Source organism: Panthera tigris, chromosome C2 (genome assembly GCF_018350195.1).
Source record: "Panthera tigris isolate Pti1 chromosome C2, P.tigris_Pti1_mat1.1, whole genome shotgun sequence".
Classification (NCBI taxonomy): Eukaryota; Metazoa; Chordata; class Mammalia; order Carnivora; family Felidae; genus Panthera; species Panthera tigris.
The window spans coordinates 148,917,196-148,925,133 of record NC_056668.1 but is presented as its reverse complement, the minus strand read 5'-3'; positions in this window follow the sequence as shown (position 1 = coordinate 148,925,133).

Genomic DNA, 7,938 nt, shown 5'->3' with positions numbered 1-7,938 from the left:
CTCCTCTGTCTTTCCTCCAACCTACACTTTTGTCCGCACTCCCTCCTGCAGGGAACCGAAGAGTGGTGCAACCTCAGTGGGCCCCAAGGGTAGATGAAGGCTGCTGCCTAAGGGAACGTTTCACTTGACCGTGAAAGAGGGTGGCAAAGGATCGTCTGACCCTGCCAGGGATGTCTCATGCGTGCCTCCCCTGGACTGCTCACACCTGGCCCTGTGCCCAGGACGATCTCCAGGCTGAGAGCCACGCCCTGTGCTGCCCCTTACCAGTGAACTTGTCCCGTCTGCTCTCATGTGTCTACGGGTCCGTCCCCCGTGTGCACCAGGAGCTTGTGGCCCAGCACACCGTGTCTTCATATCTCTCGTCCAGCCCCAGCGCAGCGCCTGGGACACACGGGTTCTCTGCAAATATTTGCGGAGGAAAAGGGAGGGAGGAGGCAAGTCGGTTGCCGGGAGAGAAAATGATTTGCTTATATCGCACTTGCCAAAGAGGAGTCATCTGACATGTGGGGAGTTCCCAGAACTGACCATTTAAGAGCACCACTCGGATGAAATCCGTGGCAAAATGCAGTACTTACTGAGGCACTTGCTTTTGCCTCTATTATTTTTGAAGACAGAGATGCTCCAAGAGCAGTGTGACTGATACTAACCAGGTGACTTGGCTGTGGCCTCCCGTGAGTCAGGCCTGCCAGACAGCCGAGGCCAGAGGTGAACAGGAAAGAGGCTGAGAAAAGCCAGAGAAACGGAGTCAACACAGACGTGGAGGAGGCTTCTGGAGGCTTCTGCAACCCTCTCAGGCCAAAGGGCGCTCACAGCCGCAGACCCCCAGACGCTCACGCTCAAGTGCATGCAGCTGACATCGCTTCAGCTTGAAACTCCCCTCGGGTAGCAGTCAAGATCCGGTCATAAAGGCCCTGGGGTTAGGACCACTTCGAGGGGCTTTTTCTTATTTATTTGTTGGGTTGAAAAAAAAAAAAAAACAACCCAAACCCGAGATGTGAGTACTGACACTCTCCTAAACTGTGAATTTTCCCTCCCTCCTCTCTTCCCAGCACCCTCTCTCCCTACCCTGACATCCTGACCATCCTAAGATTTGCTCAGTACGCAGAAGAGACACCGGTTAACATCACTCTGTGAATTGAGAGCATAAACGAAAAGTTGCCTGCTTCTCCTTGAAAAGCACAAGACCCCACAGACGCGAGGCATCTTTGAACAGAAGCAGCCACAACCCCGCACCCCTCACAGTCCCTAGCAGCGCCCTGGGCTTGTCTGGTCTAGTCCCTGGGGTGTTTACCATCCAAAGCGGGCAAAGCAGAAACGTAAGAGACTCTACACACATTGCTAAGCGTTGTGCACAGGACAGCACGCATTAATTACACTTTACAGGGTGCAAAGCACCTTCCCCGCGTTCCCCATAATCTAACAACAATCCTGAAATTATTATCAGTCCTTAGAGATGCAGAAACTGAGGCGCGGAGGGGTTGACCGACTCACCCGACTTCAATCAAGCCGGGTAGATCCCGGGGCTGAACACTGGCCGTCTGGGCCTAAACCACACTGTTTCCAAGCCCCCGCGGCAAACTCCTACCAGCCGGTCACCGCCAGCCTCCCCGGCCCTACCTCTGCCCCCCCGGGCGGAGATGGTCACCCCCTGCCCCCCAGTCCCAGCACGTGGATGACTACAGCAGATAACGGGCAACTTGGAGAAAAAACTAACTGCGCCCCAAAAGAGAGCTCGGTGCCGAGAGCTCTGTTTAACTGACATCTGCAAGAAAGAGAGCGAACGTTTCAGGTGAAAGTTTAGACAGAACTTCGAAAGAGTGGAGTATTGCTCAGGGGTTGTTGAACACACAGGGCTGTACCTGGGCAAAGACAATCCACGGGGGAGATGAGGGCTCTTCTAGAGCTGGGAGGAGACAAGGAGAGGAGGTCAAGGATCTAGAAGGGGCAGGTGGGGGCGGGGCAGAAAATGGCCTGCGTGCCCGTGTGCCCCACGGGGCACTCTGCCCTCACACCCACCCGACTCCGCCCTTGCCTTTCCAGCCCTCAGTCCTCGTGGACAGTGTTCCGTGCCTAGGCACCTTCTAAGACAAAAAGATGTCCCAGCTCAGGGCTCTGGTGCCAGCTGTGTTGGATGGCCCCTGCTCACCAAGACGTTTGTGGGACAGGGGCGGCTAGGGTTGCTCTAAGGCACCCCGCCCCGGGGTAGGCAGCGTGAAGGCGTGCTGGGGTCCGCAGGCAGCGGGCTGTACCAAGATTCGGGGCCAGTCAGCAGCACGAGAAGGGGAGCCTCAGGATGGGGCTGGGACACCGAGCCTGCCCAGGGTTTTGAACCTTATGCAAATGCCAGCAACTCTGAAATGTGTTCTTTCCGGCCCAGACCCCACTTGCTAGCTCTGGAGCCATTCGTGGGTACCACACACTTGGACGTGTCCTTGAAATCTCAAGCTTGTTTGTGATGGAACTGGTAACCCGTCCCTCTCATGGGTTGCTCAAGCCAGCCTCCCGACATTGTCCCCGTGTCTCCTCCTCGCTCCATTTAGCCCATCACCTTGTGTGCTATCGTGCCCCCAGATCCATCCACTTCTTTTCGTCTCCGAGGCTGGCTCCCTGGTCCGAGTCCCCACCACCTCCTACCGAATCATCAAATTCACACCCTCAGTGGCCTTCCCACTGAATCTCTGTCATCACAGACCAGCCAGAATGGCTTTGCAGGAGCATGAACCAGATCATCATTCCTGGGCTCAAAACCCTCCAGTGGCTTCAAAACTGAATCTGAACTCTCATGGTACCAGCTTGGCCTCAGAGCCCTCTTCTCCCCCCCCCCCCCCACTTCCCCCACTCCCCGTTCACTCGGATCCTCTGAGGAGGCAAATCCGGTCTCCCTTTAGGGTCTTGACAGCATGGTGTTCCTTCCGCCCAGAATTCCTCCCTCTTGCCCACCTTTGCAATGGCTGCCTCCTTCTTATACAGTCAATGGCAGAGTAAGTGTCACCTGAGACCTCCCAGAGCCCTTTCCGGACTCTCCATGAAAAGAAAGTCCTTCCCGTTATTCTCTCTCAGCATCCAGTTGCTTTCTTTCCTAGCAAGTATCATGACCTGCTGTTATGTACAGATGTGGTTTTACTTCTTTGATGCTTGGTCGTTTTGCTGGACTCTAAGCTTCGTGAGGACAGACATCCTGTCTATTCTGTTTTCTCCTGTGTCTTGAGAGCCCAGCCCTGTGTGGCTGGTGCATTAAAATGTGGTCATAAAGAGAGGCTGGATGAATGAATAAATACGTTTTAAAATGGAGCAGGCTAATTTGTTCTCTCACGAGAGTTTCTAGTCTTCTCCTTCCCTTCTACCTCTGACTGTCCCCCATCCACCATGCGGTCTGAGCGTGCAATTTAATGCCACATCAGGATATGCATGAGTCGTCCAGCAAATCCCTCCCCTGGGCCATGAGCCCTCTTCCGTCCTTTCCTCCTTTATTAATGTAGTAGATGAACCCATATGGAACAATCATAGTCTATGACATAATAATAATGACGTTTATGGAGCTTTTGCAGTTTGTTGGGCACGGTCCTTTATTTTCTCATTTAGTCCTCTGGACAAACCCAGGGTGCAGTTACTAGCATTTGCGTATTTTACAAAGAAGAAAATCAAGGCTGGATGAGTTAGTGACTTTCCCTAGCTCAGATGGTAGTCTGGACGGCTGTTGGATGCCATAACCATTAGGCAACACCGCCTCCCAAGGGTTCCCTGGTATTCAATGCATTTGAGATTCAACCCACCCGTTAAGTCCCCATGTATGAACCAAGCACTGTGCCCAGTGTTTCTATCCACGTTCATATTTGGCTCCTACAAGAACCTAGCGAGGTAGGTCTTTATTATTCTCATTTTTGCAGAAGGACGGCCGAGATCCCAGGAGTTGAAGCACCTTTACGTGGTTCATTGTGGAAGAGGCAGGATTGGATGTAGTTCCCTCCCTCCAAGGCCGCCGTTCCCTCCATTCCTGCAGTGCTTTGCTGCTCGGACCAAAGAGAGAGGAGCAGAGAGAACCAGGCCTGGGAGACGCCCACACTCTGATCAGGGGGGTGTGGCCGGAGGGACAAGCCACCCCCTGGGCAGCCCCTGTAGTTCTTCCACCAGCAGAGAGGCTCTGGAAAGTCATGGGACAGGGGAGAGGATGGGCTTTGGAGTGAGACTGATGTCCATTTAATTCGCAGCTCTGCCCTTCATAAGCTAGGTGGCCTTGTGCCATGCACTCCACTCTCTGAGCCTCTGGTACCACTAAGGGGGTTCTAGTATCGACCTCATGGAGCTTTTTGTCGGGATTAAATAAGACCACAGAAAGAAAGCCCTTAACACAGGGGTCAGTACATGGTAGGTCCCTGTTGGTGGGCTTGGTATTTCCAACTTCCTGCCCACTGGGTTCTCAGACCTCAGGGAGGAGGCACTATAATCGGGCTATTCTGCTGTGGAAATGCCTCACAGCCTCGTGCCTCTCTCTCTCTTTGTTTTCCTTCTATTGTCTCTCCCTTCCTCTCCCACCCACAATTTGAAGCCGCCTGTTCTGTCTGCAGGAAATGTGTTAAACGAAACACTGTTTGTGTTCGCGCCTCCATCCACGGGCTTTTCTGGCATGTTCCTCCGTTCTGGTCCTTGGGGAGCGTCTGAAATGTGATCAGGTAGACCCACGGACAGTCTGACAGGCATGACGCACACAATTACTAGAAGAGAAATGTTATTCACAGAAAGAACAGGAGAGTAATGTATTCAAATGGCCGTGGATTTTAGAGACCGGGTCTGGGTCCACATCCCAGCAACGTTACTGACTTGTGAGCTTGGCGATGTGGCTCCTGTCTCCAGTGGTCAGTGTCCTTGTGCATAAAGTTTTCAGAATCTGATCAGAATAAGGAGAGGCAGGGTTTTGAAACATCTGGACAATGTCAGGCACTTTGTAGATGCTTCATAAATGAGAATATCACATGATGCTTGGCATCTAAAACACCTGGTCACAGGACCAATCTAACCAACTTACCTGTGTTTACAAATAAAGTTTTATTGAGACACAGCCACGCCCATTCATTTACATATTATCTACAGCTGTTTTTTTTCCCTACAACTGCAATTCACTGTTAACTCCTTCCTCTTCTTCTAGAAACTAGAGGGCTGCTGTGGACTCCAGGGTATGAAGTACAAGGGCTACGGGGTCCTCCCAGTAGCTGCCCATTTAGTGTATCCGTTAGGATTAAATTCAGCTCCGTGAACAGAGAACCAAAATAAAAATGGCTTAAACGTGATAGAAGCTGACTTGCCTTTCATACAAAAATCTGCAGGTGGGCAAATCTAGGGCTGTTCTTGCCTATAAAGCACTCAAGGACTCTGGTTCTTTCACCTTGCCACATTTTGTTCAGGATGAAGCCTTCATCTTCACAGACCAAGATGGTGGCTGAAGTTCCGGCCATCACATTCTCATTCCCGGTGCCTGGATAGAGAAAGGGATGAAGACAAAGGAGCTGTATGAACCAATTCTTGTCAAGGATGGCTCCCAACAGCTGCCACCTGACACATCTACCAATAACTCACCAGTCACATGGGCACACTTAGTTGTAGGGCAGGCTGGGACATGGCACATGAATCCAAGTGGCCAGATGCCTGGATGAAAATGGGAGAGGGGGTTTCTACGTACGAAGGAAGATGGAGAGTGCACATCTTGAGGGAAAACCAATGGGTGTGTATCTCAGTGGTTTAGGCCACCGGGACATTTGTTCTTTAATCACGGAGAAATCCAGACGCGGGTGGTCCAAGGCTAGCACCCACGCTTCCCCTCTGCCCTTATTTCCCCCGGTCGTGGTCTTCTGGTGGCAAGATAGATGCTTCAGCTTCGAGCAGCAGATCCCCACACCTGCTCCAAAAGTAGGACTGAGGACGTGGTGGCGGAGAGCTTCCTTTAAGTACTGCTCTTTTTTGTGTTCCCGCAGAAGTCCCTAGAAGCTTCTCCTTCCGTCTCCTTTGCCAGCCCTGGCTCCCCTGCCCAGCCCCAGCCCAGCAAAAGAGAATGGGATTGCCAAGGCTGGCTTACGTGACCTGCTGCCTGAACAAAATTAGGGTTCTGTTAGCAAGGAAGAAAAGGAAAACAACCTGTGAGTGGAACGCAAGAGAAAAATCCACTCACTATTAACAGAGAGGGGAAGGCATAGTCATTGTTTGCCCCAGGCTCGAGGAACAGGAGACTCAGATTCTTCTTCCTGGATAAAAGGCAAGGAGTGAACAGAACTGGGATCACATTCTCAGGTTTCTTGTGACTGCTATTTATTATCAACGTGTTTCGTATCATTACAAAACCTGGAATTAGAGGTACAGTCTGCTCCACAAATCTTTAGGCTTGAACTCTCAGTTCGGTACTCCGCACGGTGCTGTCTCCACAATGTTCAGAGCTATTTTCAGGTGGATGTTCTCGATCAAAAAAAAAAAAAAAAAAAAAAAAGCAGCTTCCTAAAAATAATTTTGCAGCGGCAATCCTACAACTCCTGGAAATGATGCCCCTTCATCTCGCTGATAGGGTCTGCAATCTGATGGCAGAGCCAGCAGCCATAACTTCACTGTCGGTGATAATGAGATGAAATCCCTTCCCACTGAAGACAGTCCCCATCTTCCAGCACAGCCCAACAGCACTCTGCAACTCGATCCAGCAAGCCTGATGTTGGAGAAGAGCGATGGGCGGCTCGCTTCTGGATTCACAACGCAGAGCTGGAAGGCTTAATGTAATAGGCAACTTGCCTCACTCAGATTTCATCCAGAGCTTTCCCCTAGAGACGAGAAGAAGTCAAGTGGTGTTCCTGGGGTGTCTGCCATGTGGTAGGTGGTTTACATATATTGTTTCTCAAAGCCCTCCCTTCGTAAATTAAGATGGTCTTACTCCTGTCTGAAACCCCCTTACAGGCCCAACATGGATGGGATTCTGGGTTGGCTGAGTTTGGGGTTGGAGGCTGGAGGTCTTAGACTCTGAATTCAGATATCCGGAATTAGAAAGAACCAAAGGCAGGGTCTGGAGTCTGCTTCGGATTCTCTGTCTCCCCCTCTCTCTGCCCCTCCCCAGCAGTCTCTCCTCCTCTCTGTCTCTCAAAGATAAATAAAAACATTCAAAAAAGTTTCAAGAAAGAACCAAACGATGTACACAAGACAGATTCCCCAGCAGACGCCAAGGGTCCAAGTCTAATAACCCAACGATAGTGCAGAGAAAGAGGAGGAAAGGTTGTAAGAAGTCATGGAAAGATATGAGGGGTATCCATAAATAAAGTTCAAGGGCACATACGGTGTACGAGTAGTGTTCAGGTTCTCAAATGTTGAATGATAGTGTTGAACAACAATGACAAGTGGGAGAAACGTCTTTCGGTTGTGATGTATGATCTTTTTTGTACGTTGCTAGATTCATTTTGATAGTTTTCTTTCGAGGGTTTTGCTAGTATGTCCATGAGGGATATTGGTTGGTAATTCTCTTTTCTTGAAAGTTTTTTTGGTCTCATTTTGGTTTTAGAGTAAGCCTGGCTTCATCAAGTCTGTTGCAAAGTATTCCATTTTTTGCAGTTTTCTGAAAGAGGTTGTATAGAATTGGCACTGTTTCTTCCTTACATGTGAGGTAGATTCACTAATGAAAATCCATCTGGGTTAGGAGTTTTCTTTGGGGAATGTTTTCGACTATAAATTTAATTTCTTTAATATTTTTAAGGCTATTAAGATGATGTATTTCTTCCTGAGCAAGCTTTGGTTGTTTTATCCTTTGTCCCTTTCATATAAATTCTCAAATCTATTGGCATAAAGTTGATTATAATATTTATTTATTGCCCTTTAATAACTGTAGAATCTGAGGTGATGGTACATCCCTCATTCATACTCTTGGTAATTTAAACTAATGTCATTTAATTGATCTTCTCTATTTTTTTATGTGTTCTA